The sequence below is a fragment of the Diabrotica undecimpunctata genome, chromosome 3 (genome assembly GCF_040954645.1).
Source record: "Diabrotica undecimpunctata isolate CICGRU chromosome 3, icDiaUnde3, whole genome shotgun sequence".
In the NCBI taxonomy this organism is placed as follows: domain Eukaryota; kingdom Metazoa; phylum Arthropoda; class Insecta; order Coleoptera; family Chrysomelidae; genus Diabrotica; species Diabrotica undecimpunctata.
In genome coordinates this window covers 52316675-52335794 of record NC_092805.1, presented here as the reverse complement: position 1 = coordinate 52335794, position 19120 = coordinate 52316675, and positions in this window count along the sequence as shown.

Genomic DNA, 19120 nt, shown 5'->3' with positions numbered 1-19120 from the left:
GTCTTCTTTTTGTCCTATATTGTGTCCTGCAAATCTCCATTTCAATTTTGCAACTTCTTGTCTAACATCCCTCACTTTTGTTTTCTCTCTTATCCACTCGTTTCTCTTTTTATCCATTTATCTTATATGCAACATTTGTCTTTCCATTGCTCTTTGTGTTTTTATGATTTTGTCCATGTTGGCTTTTGTAAATGTCCACGTTTGGAAACCATAAGTGAGAATAGGGAGTACGTATTGATTGTATACTTTGGTCTTATGTTTGGTCTTAAGATGCTGTGGATATCTTTTGTTTTTAAGAATGTAGCTTAGTTTGCCAAATACTTCCTATGCCAGTCTAACTCGTCTTTTTATCTCTGTTGTTTGGTTTTCTTTGTTAAGTTTTATAATTTGACCCAGATATATATAATCCTGAACTTGTTCTATTTCATCTTGTTCGATCCTGATTGTGATGTCTTCATCTGTATTTGTTATGATTTTGGTCTTGCTATAATTCATATTCAGGCCTCTCTTTCCAGCTTCTACGTCCAGTTCTTTCATCATTTCAAATAATTCTTCTTTTTTATCGGTTATCAATGCGATGTCATCAGCGTACCTAAGATGGTTCAAGCGTTGGCCACAAATTTTTATACCCTTTTCTTCCCATTCTAATCTTTTAAAAATATCTTCTAGAGCCTGATTGAAAAGTTTCGGTGATATTGTGCCACCCTGTCTCACGCCTCTATTTATTTGTATTGATTTTGTTTCTTCATATACTTTAATTGTCGTTTTGGCTTCCTTATATATATTGGCTATTAGTTCCGTATATCTGTGGTCAATTCTGCTGTTAATCAAAGAACTTTTCATTGCCCAATGTTCGACACTGTCAAAAGCCTTTTCGAAATCTATGAGCGATATATTTAGAGGAATGTGGTATTCAATTGCTCGTTCTATAAGTATTTTCATACTTAGTAAATGGTCACTTGTGCTGAATCCCTTTCTAAAACCAGCTTGTTCTTTCGACTGGTATCCGTCGAATCTTGTCGTCAACCTATTGGTTAAAATTTTTGTTACGGATTCGTTCCAGTTGTTTGGGATTCTTTTTTCTTTTGATACCTTGTTAAACTCTAGTTATAATTACCACTTTTCCACCATATTTCAGCATCTCTGCAGTTATTCCATCTTTTCCAGGCGATTTGTTGTTTTTCATTTCTTTCAATGCTTTCTTTATTTCTGATTTGCTTATTTCTGGCTGTAGCTCTGAGTTGACATTTTTTATTTTAGCCTTAAGTTGGTTTTTAATTTCTTCTGGTGGTTCATTTTTTGTTTTATATAATTCTGAGTAGAAATAGTGGATAATATTTATGATGTCATCTTTAATGTTTGTTTCTACTCTGTTTACATCTTTTATTTTGTTTATTTCACACTTACCTAATTTCGCTCTTAAGCATTTCATATTTTGGTTGTTCTGTATTACTTCTTCTATTTTTATTTCTTGTTCTTTTCTCTTATTTTCTTTTATCATTCTGCTTATTGTTTTATTGATTTCTACATATACTAGAGATTTCCCTTTGCCTTCTTCGTTCAGCTTCCTTCTTTTATCCATAAGCTTCTTTGTTTCTGTTGATATATAGTTGTTCTTTTTTAGATCCTTTTTTGCTATTTCTTTTCCTAATGTAATCATCGTTACTCTAAGTATGTTGTCTATTTCGTCTATATCTTTATCATCACTGTCTAATTTTTGGGTAAGTTGTTCTTTTAATAGGTCTTTGTATATCTCTTTATATTGCCCTAGTTTGTTTCTATCTACTAGATCCCAGTTTCTGATTATTTTTCTTTTCATTTCATAGTTACCGTCAACACTAATTTTTGCTCTGACCATCCTGTGACCGCTATCTGTTGTGAATATGTTAAGAACTGTTACATCTTTAATGATATATCGTTCCGTGGACAGTATGTAGTAGATCTCATTTTTTGTGGATCCATTAGGGCTGATCCATGTCCATTTTCGTTGGGGCTTCTTTTTGTAAAAGGAGTTCATTGCATATAGATGCTTTTCTTCTAGGTAGTTCATCAAAGTAGCACCTCTATCATTTCTCTGACCATACCCGAAATCTCCTATTTTAGTTTCTTCTTTATTTAGTTTTCTACCCAGTTTGGCATTAAAATCTCCAATTACTAGTGTAAGACGATTTTTATGTTCTTCCGTAGCCTTTGATATATCTTCATAAAATAGTTCGATATCTTCGTCATCATAAGCTGTCGTGGGGGCATATACCTGGATAATTTTAATTGATGTTCTTCTTATTTTAAGTATGACATAGGCTACACGATCTGATATTTCTTTGATAATTTTGACATGCTTACTTATAGCTTTGTTTATTATAAATCCTACTCCAAATTTACTATTTTGTTTATTTCTTTTATAATACAGTAGATTACCGGATTTTAGCTGTATTCGGTTTTCTTCTTTTCGCCGAGTTTCTGATAGGCCTATGATATCCCATTTTATGTTTGTTAATTCTTCTTACAGTTCATGTATTTTTTCATCCGTAGACATTGATCTAATATTGTATGTCCCTATTGACAGGTTGACGGATTTTTTTGATTTATGTTGTGTTCGTCTTAGTGGGTTTTTGTTTTTATCTATCAAAAGCGAATTATTGCCTCCCCCACATACCGGGAAGCAGACCAAATTTTCTAACCACCTGGGGACCATTTCCTTTTCTTTTATTATTCGCCATGATAAAAGTGGAGGGGGGGATGGCAGTTAAAACACCACGATTGCCAGGCGGGTTGGTGAGTTAGTTATCAGCCGCCCATTCTGGGTCAGACGCTGTTTGTAGCCGTCCACTCTGGATCAGATGCTACATTTAATTTTATACTAACCCTAACATCGGGGATGCCACTTCCGTCATACACACCGTGCCGAAGATGTTCTTCTCCGCCGTGGATACCGCTGTGGTCTTCATCCGTGACCCTGGACAAGCGACCCTAAGCAGGTACTAGTTTCCCGGGTCAGGAAACTCCTGGAATCTGCGGAGGGCAGGGACTGATTCACTTTCCCTGGTAGAACTGTCCAAAGTAGTTCCTACCTGCTACACACCCACTAATGAGTAGGGTATCAAAAGTCTTACTTACAATTATTATACACCGACCATAGACACATAACGCGAAGAAAATGTAAGTGATAATCAGTTTGAATTTTGTATAAGACTCAGAACTAGAGAGGACAAAATTGTGACGAACGAAAACAAGTATTTCTGTAATTAATTGCCTACGAAAAGGTGTAAACACTTTGGAAGCTATTGCACTTATTTAAGAATCTATGCTGGGAACCCATCTCTAGTGCTAGTGAACAAATGTGTAACAAATCGGCTACTTAAAAATTTCGAATTTTGAGGTAATAGGAAATAGTTTCCAAAGTGATTTTATTTGTAGTCTGTGATACAAAAATACACGAGTTAGTGACAGTTGAAAAGTATTGAAAGAGAAGAAAGTACAGCATTAAACAATATCTATAAAAATGGGACCATCCAGTAAATAAGTACACAAAAATAGCAGAGAAAAACGCTGAATAGACGATAATATCAAGTTTTAAAGAAGACAAGTAAGCCATACACTGTCTTAGAAATGCATTCTACAGACTTAATTAATTTGCAAAGATATTACTGAAAAAGTGCGTCAAAATTTTACGTTAAATAAAAAGTCATAACAATAAAGTTAAGTGGAATTAAATGTTGTTAAGGTGTGTAAGATAGACAAATACACTCTTTTTTACAAAACCTCACTTAATCAAAAGGAGGATTTAAAAAAATATATATGTCAGGTATAAAATGCGAGGAAATAAATTAAGACATAACTTTGAGCCATCTTATTCAGAAGCAGTAGAAATTCCTTGAAAGAACACTCATTTGATGCAGCAGCACAATGAAGGGCAAAAACCTACTGCGTTTGTTGGGTTTTTTTTTTATAATTCAGAACATCTTTTTAATAAATTCAGTTATCAGTAGTAATATCCCTAGGACATTGATAACAGACGAGATAATTTCATGACAATCGAAAGCTCGTTCCTTGGTAACAGCACGAAGCCGAAGGCTGAGTTCTGTTACCAAGCAACGAGCTTGAGAAATTTGTCATGAAATTATGAGGCATTCATCAATGTCCGAGGGATATTCCGCGGATAATTTTTCGAAAAAAAAATCATAACTCAACATAACGAAACATTTATTTATTAAAAGTACAGTTAGTGAAAGTACAATTATTAAAATTTAAGTTAACATTAGATTCGTTGCTGTTCTCTACTATAGAAGATCTATTACCACGCATAATATTTATAATCTTGTTGCGGTGTTCTTGATCGAGATTCAAGTATGGTTTTATAGAATTCTGATTGCCATGACCAGTAATTTTTAGCAATTGTTGTTCTACACCACTTTTTGCTAATTCGCTAACAGCAGTTGATCTATTCGAGTGATTTGTTATCTTTTTATTTGGATTTTGAAATTTATTTATTTATTCCGCAGCAAAATTCCATGAATATTCCCCAAATATATTTGTGACTGTAGGTTGTATTTCTGAGAATTTTTTCTTTGATTAGTGCATTTATACTTTGAACATTGCCGAAACGTGACATTTTGAAATTTATTTGGATGAAGTTGTCAAACTCGATCGTGTTGTCATAGGGATTGAAAATTGCACTGAATGCAATTATCAGTCTAATGTTGACATGATGGGTGAAATTGTTCCACATGACACAAAATGACGAAATTTGAATGGTTGTTAGAACTGTCGAAAAATTATCTCATAAATAAACGTGTTTCTTTTCTTTTCGAAAATTTAATGTAATTGAAAATTTTCCCTGTTAAACCGAACCTTCAAGTAAGAATATTAATAAGATATTTTTAAAATATTTCTAAATATGTTGTTTAACAGTGAGATATCTACTTTTATTGCAATATATTTCGAACAAAGTTTCTGTGCAACAGTGAGATGTGATTTTTTTTTAAATTTTGGTACAATTTTTCACAAAAGTACCATTAACTAATCTAGTACTCAGTTCAGAAGTTATATTCAAAATATAAATGCAGTTTTCTGCACGATAAGAAAGTTATGAATTATTATTTCTTTAGCAAAATACATTTTGCACGTTTTTTCAGTTCATCAAAAATTACGATATCCCATTGTTGCTATCACGTATCGAAATGTAGTACGAGACTTTATTCGAGCCGACCTGGGTTAAGTTTGTAATTGTTAAGTTATCCAATAAATTAAAAAAATACAATCTGTATTTTTTAGGAACATCACCTGGCAATCCTGCAATACCAACACCACAGAAGATTGTGGAAGGGTTTCAAAAAACCAGCAGCTGACTTGGGAATACAAGACAGTACTTATTTAGAAACAGACGAGACAAGAAACATAACATTATTGCAGATAAACTCATGTATCAAAAGAGAAGCGAATAAGAGCAGACAAGGAAACAAAAATAACAGACGAAAGAAAAAAAAACAAAAAAGATCTTTAATCATAATTTTATTTAAGCAAATGGAACAAAGGAACGATGGTGATCTCAGGAAAAATGTTGGAAAGAACTTAAAAAGTATAAAAGTAATATTGCATCACGCAAGAATTATGTTCGTGGAGGGACAAGGACATATTGGTAAACAGGACTTTATAGTGATATACTCAGGAGGAAAGAAGCAAGGGCAAAAATAAGTAGGATTCATGATAATAGGACACATTAAGGAGAATGTCAACTAATATTCAAGAGAATTGTATTCTTCTTAGAGTGCCGTCTCCCTACGGAGGTTTGCAATTATAATGGCTATTATTATTTTTTTACTTGCTGCTCTAAACATGTCGATCTGCACTAATACCAATCACGTAGATTCTTTAACTAAGAATTCTACCTTCGGACAACATATCTTCTTCCTTGAATCTTTCCCTGTATTTTGAGTCTCAAAATTTTTAATTTTGGTCCCCTCATCCAGGGGCGGCTCGTGATTGTACAAGATGGTGAGGCACACTACACTTAAGGAAAATTATTATTATTATGGTTAGCTTCTCTTTGCTCCAGTCATACCCGGCTAAGGAGGCATTGCTCGCGCCAGCAAACAATGACTTGGCGTGAGAAGGACTTCTGACGATACGCGCGCGGATCAACAAAAGTCATCCTCACCTCAAAGCTCTCCTAAGCCCTCCTCCACCCTCCCTTATGTGCACTGAAGGTGCAACATAAGGGCTGACTGCTTTTTGAAAAAGTCCGCGATTGAGCTGTATATATGAGCACCATGTGTAATAGGGTGCTCATAAATGTAACTTAAATGATACCCAAGGTGTCGTTAAGCGACTTACTCCGGTTTATCATGAAATCTCGTATCGTGAGATAAAAGCGAACGAAAAACGAGGGAGCTCTAATCCTCGAGCCTGCACCTTGGTTAGCGGCCAAGTTGTAGCCTCAAGGATCTAGGTGGCCTCTCCCGTGGCCTTTTTTTATTTTTATAATTTTTTTGTGAATTTTTTATTATTTTATATTTTTTTTGAATCTTTATATTTTTTATTAATTTTTTTGGGATTTTTATATTTTTTTGGGGGTTAGTAGGTATTTTTTATCTGGGAGATTTGTTAGTAAGTGTTATAAATGGCGACTGCTAATCTAGTGCCATCTTCTTCACGCTCTCACATATCCCTTCAGTTGAAGCTTCGGTCTAGCATATCTCCATTGATCGTTCTCGTCGTAAGATGTTAGTCGGAACGTCGATTTTGTGACATCATAACGTGAGGCCGTTTACGTTAAATAAACTTAAACAAAGGGTTAAATTTTGTTTTGTTGGTTTTTTATTTCACGATTTTTAAAAATTATAATTATTTTAGAAAAACTTCAAAAAATATAAATTCTAAAAGGAAAACTGAGTTCTAAAATTTAAAGTTTTTTATAAATTAAAGGAATTCTGCGAGACTTCTGTTCTGCAAAATGATCTATTACATCGTCTATAAAAACGTTCTCATCCTGTGATTTTATAAATGATTTTTCAATTGAGATTTTTGCCATATTACTCAATCGTGTCTGTCCAGTTGTATTTCTGATGTAATTTGGTCAACAGAAAGTAATTTAACTACTACTTACTCTTACTACAACAATTTTGCAGAAATGCTCCAAAATGTACCAATGTTGCCAATCTGGTAAATGCATAGAAAAAAAATATTTTTTGTTAAATCGGAAAACAATAGAACAATATGTATAGTACCATCTACTAAAGGAAAATACTCTACTACAACATAACAATGTTGTTACAATTTTCAAACAAAAATCTATGTTTTATTTAAAATGTACTTTTATACCCCGAGGGAAAAAATGTAGCGAATTGAGTACCTTTGTACCCAAACGGCAACGCTGCTAATTAAAAGAACTACACCAAACCAGAGCGGCATGCCTCTCTTGTTCGGTGAAATCGTGGGCAGAAAATAAATAAATCATGTTGAATTTCGCTAGATAATGTGATGTCTAATATGTCAGACAGAGCAATGCCGTGAGGCTTGCCGCGGCGACTATAATTTTTAAAGAGAGAATGAGATTCACAGATGATATATTAGAAGCTGGCGCGGAAAATGGAGCCGTTGTTTATTTAATATTTTGTGGTTTAAGCTTCTCCCTTGTCCGGCCCGTAGATTATGAAGAAATATACAAAGATAAGACATCAGGGGTGTACATATTTTAATTTTTTATCATAATGAAAATAAAGTTATTTAGAAAATTCCAAAAAGTTAAATTGTAGTTAAAGAACGTAAATAGTCGATTGATACTGGTGAGGCACTGCCTCACCTGCCTCATAGGACCAGCCGCCCCTGCCCTCATCACGTGACCTAGGCATTCAAGCTTTCTGATTTGTATAGTGGTGATTATTTTTAGTAGTTTTATATATAATAGTTTTATTCCTTTACCAACCCTCCATAGTACTTCTTTATTTGTAATTTTATCAGTCCATGATATTTTTAATACTCTGCGATATAACCAGAGTTCGAAAGCCTCGATTCTTTTTAAATTCCATTTTTTTAACGTTCAAGTCTTAGCTCTATATAACAATATTGAAAATATATAACATTGAATGGTATGTAGTTTGATTTCCAAATTAAGATTTCTGCACGTTAGGAGTGACTTCATTCGTATAAATGCTGATATGCCAATCTCTATTCGCGTGTTTATTTCTGCAGTGTGACCAGAAGAATTATGTACTAGGGCTGTCCGATAAGTATTTGGCCTATAAAAGAAAATCGATTTCTTTCACAACAGTCTGCTACCTGACCCAGCGATGGTTCAACTTCTTTAACCCGTCTGAAAAATACGTTTTCTCGAGGTCTGCAAAGTAGGCTTTCGTGACGGCGATGACTACCTCGTTCGACTTAAATTTCTGCCCGGCGATCGCCTTTTTTAAATTAGGAAACAAGAAGAAGTCGCACAGAACCAAATCTGTAAAATACGGTGAATGGGGTAACAGTTCGTAGCCTAATTTAACCAATTTTGCCATGGCGAAGGAGGAGGTACGAGCCGGTGCGTTGTCATGGTGGAAGTAGACTTTTTTCTTAACCAAACGGGGTCGATTTTTATGCAACTCGGCGTCGAATTGGCCCAATAATTCGATTTAGTAAAGCCTTGTATCCGTTTTGTCTTTATTTAGGTAGTCGATGTAGTCACTCCTTGTGAATCCCGGACCATGGTGGTCATCACCTTTTCCGCTGATAGGACAATCTTCGCCTTTTTCGGAACACGTTTGTCGGGTGCCGTCCACTGTTTCGACTTGTCTACGGTATCTAGTGTACACCAGTTGACCCATGTTTTGTGGACGGTTACGTAACAATGTAAAAATTCCTTAGGAGTACGCTTAAATAACGTCAAACTCTTTTCTGAAGTGGTCACACGGTTGCGCTTTTTGTCCAGAGCAAACGCGGCAGCCATCGCGCCTACAGCTTTCTAATGCTCAAAATGTTATGCAGAATATGACATATGCCGTCTTCTGAGATGCCTACAGTCTTAGCTTTATGAGATTGTAAATTTTTGTCACGTTATCCTCCGTGGTAGCCATTTTCAGGGTACCGAGGTATGGCTCGTCAAAAACCGACGTGCGACCACATTAAACTCGTTAAACCAATTTTTGACGGTTGTCATCGATGGAATAGAATCAACGTATACAGCATTTAAGCGCTATTTGATTTTACTGTCGAAATCGAATTACCGACTGATGTTGACCAAAATTTTTCCATTTTTCTAAAATCCTCCGATACGCTTGCTTTTACACGCGGTCAAAATAAATCTACCGACTCCGATTCGACTGAAATTTTGACATTAGTCGTTTACGAGAATTTATTATATGATAGTAGATTTCTTTTGAGATAGTGGCGCCATCAAGCGGTGAGTCTAACTACTTATCGGACCACCTACGTATTATAAGAATAAATAATAAACCATTCAATATATTAGGATTAAAGCTATACGTGCCTACAGAAATAAGTAATACAGACAAAAAGAAACTTTTATGATAAGGTAGAAGAAGATATAGAGAAATACCAAAAGAACATGTTATAATTGTACTACGAAACCTCAGCACCCATATTGTAAAAAAATATTATTTACAACAAATTGCAGGAAAGCATACAGTACACAAAAAACAAACGAAAATGATCTAAGATTATGTAACTTAGCAACAAGAACCGACATGATAATAAGCACACAAAATTTGAATACTCCAAAGTACACAAAGTAACTTGGAGGTCATCAAATCAAAAGACGTATAGCTAAATTACAAAATACAGATAGTAGAAAGAAATATAAAGAGAAAATAACAGTGCAAATAGGAGCAAAATAAAAACAGGTAACGTCAGAATGGGAGATAATCAACAAATCAATAGCAGGTACGTAAACACGAGCCGCAAAATTAACATAAAGAGCCATTGAAAGGAGACAGATACTTAGCTGTAGAATATAAACAACGAACTATAAATAAAGGGAACCTTAGAACAAAAGGTAGGCAAATAATCCCCTTCATATATACTATATTGTTATTGCAAAGAGCAGAAATATATTTAATATAATATTAATTAATAGAAAGAAATGCTAGAAGAAATAAAAGAAAAAAAGAGAAAAAAAAATTAATAAAACGAAAACTCCAAATACGGAGTTCAGAGTTTGAAAAAGTAGAACACTTCAGATACCTGAGAGCGACAATAAGAAAAACCAGAAAAAGAATGTTAGAAATAAAAGAAAAAATATTGGCAGTGAATAGCAGCGATAGACCATCTGTCGCTTCAATTCCATCCAGATGGTTGGGTATTTACACCCGTACCAGGAACAATATTTTTTATTGTGGTTTTTGTGGGGTTTAATGTGCTGTCTTTTTGAATGTTTTTTTACAGAACTTTCGAAAAATTTTTATCTTTTGAAGAACATTTTTCTATTTTTCACCAATTAGATCCCTCTTTAGTAGTGGTACTTTATAAATTTGACCATAGCTCTTAGGATGACTTTGCAAACCGAAAGCGCTCATCTAGGAATTAAATCTTTTACAAACCTAAAAAATACTTTTCTTTTCCATTTATTCATAAAGCAGAATGTTTATTCTATTTCATTATACTCTTCTCTTTGGTTTATTTTTTATTTTTGTCAAAATTACAATTTTCGTTAGACGTGCACCATTCGCCCACTCTACCCTAAATGACAAACCATTTTATGATTTTAACATCGATGTCATGATGTACAATTATGTGAGTACATAAATATAATATTTAAATAATAATATAAAGTGATCACTGTATACTGTTTAAAGATTAAAAACTTTTGAAGTGCACTTAGTGTTGCCTATGATACAGTTACCATTTTAAAAATTACTTATGTATTTGAAATTATTTTAAACCATGTTTAAAATTAAGAATTTAAAATATATCTTGTTCTAGTATGACTTATAGGATATAGTTTATTATAAGGTACATTGAAGTTTATATTTTTATATGTTAAAACACTCCTTTGCTTTTATCTTTAAATTATTTAAAATTTGGAATCATTCTTAAACCTTTTTGATCAAATCTATTTATTTAAATGTGTCTTCGTTATTTTCATATAATTTGTGACATTTTTATAGGCTGTGAATTTCTGGTAGGACATGGTAGTTTTGGCATCTTCACAAGTAGGATAGGCAAATCTGCCTCCACTGACTGTACTGTGTTTGTGGGGTGTCAGACGATCCCGTCCACATTTAACTGCCAGAGATGGGCAAATAAGAGGGGAGACTTCGAGAGGCGAATGGGTTTCAGGCTGGATGAAAGAAACATGGTAAACATAATGATGAGGAGAGAAATAATGGAGAGAAGTACACTGTCTGATCTCTGAGGTAATGAAAAAGAAGAAGCGGGAGAACAGAGAAGGGACTTCTTTTTTCCCAAGAGACAAAAACCGGTAAGTACCAAAATTAGTTTATGACCGCACGGAAATATTTTGGTTCTTTTGATTTCTGTTGGTAAGGTAGTTTTTAAACAATTTTTTTATTCTCATTTTTGGTGATTTTGTTATGATGTTATGGTGTCGTTTGTAGTTCCAATAGTTTGGAGGGAACTGACGGATCATACTAGAGAGTGTTACTTTTGCTTAAAAACGTACAACAAGGATAACAAGTAAGTCAAAATATACTTTAAAATATCGCAATATATGTTCTGCGATCCGACCTGTTGTTACGCATAGTCGAGAACCACCAATACCGCCTCCCTCAACATCCATAGAAATTGGTAAGAGTACAAATCCTAAACATGGTAGCGGATAGATACTATGATCCCGATAGGTGACAGATCTACTGCAGGGATGCGCTCCTGCCATACGCAAGCCTTGGTTTATCTCCTATTAACATACAGGTGAAATCATTGTCCTACCCAGTCCATATCCAAACCTATCATTTCCCCCTAGTATGGATCCTCAGACCCTGAATGGATTTATCGATAACGACCCTAGATTGAATACAAAAAATTATTTTGATCAAGGAGCAGGAAAACTGGTCCTCCGAAGAATAGGGGATTGAGACGGCTGGCTTGCTACCCGACACTCGAAAAAACTAGACAAAGATTTATTAGTCTTAAGTGAAACAAAAAAAAGTCAATAAGTGAAAATTATAGGAAAATATACACACATATCGAGCGAAGTGTGCAAACATGAAAGAGAGCAGCAAGAAGAGTATCTATATTAATAAAAAATAAATGGAGAAAACACATATAAGAAATATACTAAAGAAAAATGGAAATTAGGATGAACATATCTGGATAAGCAACAACAATTGTTGGAGTATATGCAATACATAAGAAAAAAGGAAGATTTCTTCAACACACTAAAATATGTATTAGATAAGACAAAAGAAAAATAAGATATTCTTCTAATTGGAGATTGGAGACGAAATTAGAAACGACAATGGAAGTCGGCTAATTGAAATATGTCGAGAATACGAGTTGGCCACAACCAACACAAGATTTCGGCATAAGAACCTACATAGATACATATAGAAACCAAAGATTATTTATTGATTTAATAATAGTTAGAAAAGCAGCAAAGCAATAAAATAAGATGTAAGAGTATACAGACAAGTAGAGTCTGCAAGTAACCACCAATAAATACTAGTAAAATTTATATACATGGGAAGATGACAAAAATATAGTACAGATGAACAAAGAATGGATCCTAACAGATATGTTTTAAAAATTTAAAGGAAAAATTAACGAAGCGACAAATGAAGTGTTGAACAACAGAAGAATAAATATTTGGAGAAATACAGTAACGACCTGGAAGAGATGATTAAAAAAAAGGACGTTTTATAAATAGCTAAACGACAGAACTCCAGTAACACGAGAAGAACAAGTAAAGCAAAGAATAAGGCTGGAGAAAAATGAATACTGAGAGAGAATGTGCAGAGACATAGACAATACGATAGAGTATAACAGAGGAAGGAAAGCATGGAAAAATATAAAAAATATCAAAAGTAATAAACGAAGTAAAAATATTTCACAGAAAATTACACTTAAGGAGTGGACAAAACATTACAAAAAAATATTGTAGGAAAATAGACCGGAGTATATCTTACAAGCCTGTGACAACAATAACAGAGGAAGCCGAAATCACAGGAAGATATAACTAAAATACTAATGAAAGCCAGCACCAGGGAACATAAAATGAAACTGCTGAAATATGGAGGCTCATATATTATGTCCTCCATTTTAAAAAAAATGTGACAAAAGGTCACCAAATAACTATAGAGGGATTAGCGTAATGCCTTCAATAGCAGGAATCTTTTCCACAGTAACAAAAGAAAAAATAGAACAACACATGGACCATTATGGCGAAGAACAAGCCAGATTCTGAAAAGCCAGATCGCGTCTAGATAATATATTTATCATAAGACAGGTGATAAAAAAGAACAAAGAGAAAAATATTGAAATACATATGATCTTTATAGGCTTAGAGAAAGCACATGATAGCGTGCCCACGAAACAATTATGGGAAGCTTTGAGAAAAATGCAAGTTAGAGAAACATGCACGTTAGAGGGAAATGGGTGAATATCACAAAGACTATATAAAAAAACAGAGGTGCAAATAAAATTAGGCAGTAAAATAACAAAAACAATCACCGCAACCAAACGTCTCTTGACCCGAACCAAACGGGATGTGGTCTATCACCTACACTTTTTAATATGTATGGATCAGGCTTTAAAACAATGGTATAGAAAATACAAGAAAATATATTATATTCACGCAGATGACCAAGTCATTTTTGCACAAGACAGTGAGGATATGGAATATATGATAAGTAAATTAAAGGAAGACTATGACATATGGGAACTCAAGATAAATATGTGTAAGACCTAATACTGATGTATTGAATCCCAGGTTGCATATTTAAACTTAAATTTAAAAGAAGAGACTATTAAGAGTTGTAAGACTTTTACGTATTTAGGGTCAATAATAAGTCGAGATGGAACTTGTATAAAAGATATAGAAATAAAAATATCACGAGGAAAACAAGCCAAGAAATCACTTTATGAAGTGAACGGAACAACACGCTAACCAAAGAAAACAAAAAAAAAAGAATCTTTCAGAGCATAGTGATGAATATTACCTTATATGGACCGGAGTAAGGCGAATAAAGTCACAACTTTATAAAACATTCACAAAAATAATTACAAATAGATTGACAACAAAGTTCGATGTATATCAACCAGTAGAGCAACCGGATTTAGAAAAGGGTTCAGTACATGTGACCATCTTCACACACTAAAGGTCCTAATAGAAAAAGTTAACGAATACAATTTACCAATCTGTTTAGTATTTATAGACTACGAGAAAGCTTTTGACAGCATAGAATTATGGGCTATTGGGGAAGCACTGGTCAACAGCAGAATAGATTCTAGATATAGGATATTAATACATAATATATATAAACACGCTGAAATGGTAGTCACGATGGATAACGGAATGAAAACGAGGCCAATAAAAATCAACCGAGGAGTAAGACAGGGAGACACTATATCTCCAAAACTATTTACTGCGGCACTTGAAGACATCTTTAAATCACTAAATTGGGAAACGAAGGGACTATCGATAAACGGAAAGTATTTAAACCATCTAAGATATGCAGATGACGTAGTACTAATAGCCGACAGCTGGAAAGAACTGAAGACGATGATCGATGAGCTTCATACGGAATCCATAAAAAAAGGACTGAAAATGAATCTGAGTAAAACTAAGCTAATGTCGAATAAAGATGATCAACCGACGATAATCATCCAAATAACAAAAGTGGAACATGTAGAAGAATACATATATCTGGGTCAGAATATCAAGGTAAACAAAGAAAACCAAACTACCGAAATAAGCAGACGAGTAAGAATGGGATGGGCCGCATTTGGAAAACTCTCATACATACTGAAAGACAAAAAGATACCCCAAAACCTTCGAACCAAAGTGTTCGATTCTTGTATCCTTCCCGTTCTCACTTACGGAGCTCAAACCTGGACATTCACAAAAAAGAACATGGACAAGATTCGAAAAACTCAGCGAGCCATGGAACAACAGATGCTTGGTATCTCACTAATAGATCGACAAACTAACGAAGCAATCCGAAACAAAACAAAAATAAAGGACGCCGCGAAACAAGCAGCTAAATTAAAATGGTAATGGGCTGGACACAACGAACGTCTCGAAGATGGTAGATGGAACAAAGAAGTCGGAAACTGGCGACCGTACGATGCGAAGAGACCAAGAAGAAGACCTCAAATGCGCTGGAGCGACGATATTAAAAGAGTCGCAGGACCAATGTGGAAACGCCTAGCACACAACAGGGATGAATGGCGAGAAATGGGAGAGGCCTTTATTCGACAATTCGGATAGAAAAAGGGCTATAAAAAAAGGCGAATGACAACATCAATGCGAAAAAATAACAACAGTTGAATTGGACTTTATGAAAAGATGTCTACAAATTACCTGAGCGGATAAAATAAGAACAGAGGAAATATGGAACATAATGAAAGTAGAATGCTCAATTACAAAAAAGTTGAAAAATGGAACCCTGCAGTGGTACTGCCATGTAAAGTTTGTTTAGCAGAAAATGATTGATTTCAATTAGTGCGGTCGTAAATATTATTCAATTTATCTGACTTGGCCCATTGTTAAGACCGGTCCGGAGCGATAAGCAAACGAGGTAGACAGAGTTGGTCTTTTGACAGTTAACACTGACTAGACGGTACTCCTATAATAAAGCAAAGGATCCACAAAATTTACAATAATTACGACGGCAAAAACAAAAAAAACGGATGTAAAATATATTGCTTTGCGTTATATACCCGAAATTAATGTTTTCAAATGAGTTTTAAAATAAATTAAATTTATTTTAATTTCTAAGATTATACAAAAACAAACATTAATAATAATTTGTGGTTCTGAAAAGAAACGTTTTTTTTAATCGTAACATTTGTAGATTTGATGAGAGTATCACTCCACACATAGTTCTGTTTCGCTATCGCTATCCTCATCTAAATTAATTATAATCGGTTTAATTATATTATGATCTGCATGAACATATGAATTTTCTTTACTTATTACGTGTCGGACTGAATTTCTCCAACCACTTGGAAGAATATCATTGACACATTTTCTTATTAACACTACAACAGTACTACTTAACGTTGGAGAAATATTTTGTGACCTTACGTTAGACTTTAATTCGTGCCACATATGTTCTATGTTATTAAACATACAATAATAGGGTGGAAGCGGCAGTACTGCATGTCCCATTTCCTCTACCAATGTATCACAAACATATACTTTTTTTCTCTTTTTTTTCTCTTGTGTAACATTCTTCAAAATGCATATCATTCGTCTCATGTAATTTTGAATTTCCAATTTAGTATTATTCGAGTTTGGAGACTTACTTAGTTGGCGACTGAGATAGCTTGCATTGTCCATTACTATCACGCTATTCTGAGGAATGTTTGGCATAAGATTATTTTTGAACCATTCTTCATAAAGTTCTGCCGTTGTATCTTCATGGTACTCGACGCAGGAGTCTTTAATATTCTTTGCAGAAAGCCACAGGGCTCTTGGAACCCAACCATTTTCTGATTGAGCATGTAAAATCGTTATTCTTTTCCCTTTATTTGACGGAGCTTTTGTCTTACTTTTACCGGAGGAATCAGCAAATCCTTTAGGCCGCGTTGAATGTGTGTCAAACCATGTCTCGTCGAGGTAAATTATCTGACAATTTTCAGAACGGAATTTTCTTATCAAATTATGTACTCATAACGCCATTTTTGTAATCTGTGAGATTCCATAATTACTTGTCTTTTGGCAATTATACGATATCGAAAGCCCATACTTTTCAAAATTTTCTAAGCTGGTAAGGCTACAGCTTATTTGGGTTTCGTCAACATTGAGCCGTTGCTTCAGAGCTCTTAATGTAGGTGTGCGTTGCTCTTCGTACATAGTATAGACTTTTCGACGTATCAAGTCCTTAGCGGCTTCGTCCATACATTTGGTGGAACTGGACACTGGGTTTTTTTTTGTTTCTATGGGATTTAATGTAATTCTTTTTTACTGTGGTCAGAGGTATTATCGTCAAATTGCATATTTCACTCGTAGCGGAAGTTGTGTCAAGTTCTCTTTGTATATAGTTTTTAAAATTTGCTTTGCATCTACAGATAAATGTTTCTTCTTTATCGGAACACTAGAAGAAGCCCCATTATTATTATCCCACGGACGCCACATAATGATAGAAAACGTAATGAATAAAATGAGTAATACTACTTAACACTTCCCGTGCTACATAAAAACTAACAAATTTTATCAAGAACTCATATTTAAATACTGGTTGGTTAGTTCCATAAACTTATTATATAAATACCTGAAAACCACTTAAAAAGTGATTAGCAAAAACGTCGAGCACTATCATCGAATTCAAAAAACCCTCCTCTCAGTACAGTTTCTTCAATATAAGCCTTATCTGTATTAATACAATTATAATAAGTTTGGATTGTACGCAATTAAATCAATATTAAGAAATGAAGATTGACAAATTTCACCAGGAAACATATTTAAATTTTACCTGAAACCGGGCCTTTTATACTATTATCGGTTAACCCAGGATGTTTATAGTCGGTACTAATTGAAGTCAACCATTTACTGCTAAACAAACTTTACAAATAATGCCAGAGCACAGGTGGCCGAAAATAATATTGGACTAGGACCCGCCGGGAAGAAGACGGAGAGGGCCATAGATAGAGACCTCAGAGAAGATGACTGGGAAAATAGAGTGCAAAAGGGGGATGAAAACGGCGAACTCATTAAGGTAAAAGCAAAAGAAGAAAAAAAAAAAAAGAAGACAAATCTTAAACCAGATAAAAAAAATGATGATATAAAAGATTCTTGTTTTGTGAGGAACCTTGATGACGACTTGGTTCGTGATTTGAAATTATCAAAAAATCGGTTGCCTATAAAGTCGGTTTTACGGGCGAAGATTTTACGTGACAACGTCTTTTTCTCGGTAGAATATTTATTGATATGAATATTATTAAATTGCACAATAGGAACAAGGAATTGAATGAAAATAAGAATTGCACAAATTTTATTGCAGAGTGATTTAAACTAATAATTTACTTAACACTATCAACATTTGTCAATAGTATGACATAACCTATAAACTCAGTTTCTCAACTTTTGTGTCAATCTAACAATTAATCAATCAATCATAGTTTACGATAATGAAATATTAGTGTACAATTATTTACCTTTATTGTTGTAGTTGTTGTAAATGACGAATCTGAGCACTCCACATTTTCACTACAGACACAGCTGACGATACTTTAACCACACGTGTGAACTTGTATTATGACGCTTTCTCGGTTTTCCAACGCCAAGAACGCTCGAGAAAGACAGAGACACAAGCACGCACCGATTCAACGCGCCTAATTCTCTAGTGCTGCGCGCGCAGCGGACCGATCATGTTTGGGTGGGAGAGAGACGCAAGGCATTCGCCGGTCCGGCGGGCCTCTCTTTCGTTCGGTGACTCATCGTAACAGACGTGAGCGGGCGTTACACTTTTTCATGAGTGACTCCGAGCCACAACCTAATTTAAGACGTTGTCACGTCAAAAACATGCGGAACTGTTGCGGTCAAGCCTTAAGGGTTGAAACATACTTGGCAAAAGTACCAACTAAAGTGTGTAAATACACCAGAAGAGTGAAGTTTGTTTATGGACTTATTCAGAGTTAGCTTTAAGGTTGTTCTATTGTATAACGATAACCAATTCCCTTTAGTCCCTTTGACTCATTCTGCAAACATAAAAGAGACATATGGCAATATAAAACTGATTTTAGAAAATATCCAATATCATAGATATAGATAGGACTTATGTAGAGGTCTTAAACTAATTACTATGTTACTTTGCTTGCAGACTGAGTATACAAAGTTTTGCTGCTTCATTTGTGAATATGGAGCTAAGATCGCAAAAGCCAATACAAAAAGAAATCATGGCCTAGGTGATAATACCTTGAAACTGGTAAACAAAATGATGAAAACATGCCTTTGGTTGAACATAATAAAGTATAACTGCCATCACTGCATATCAAG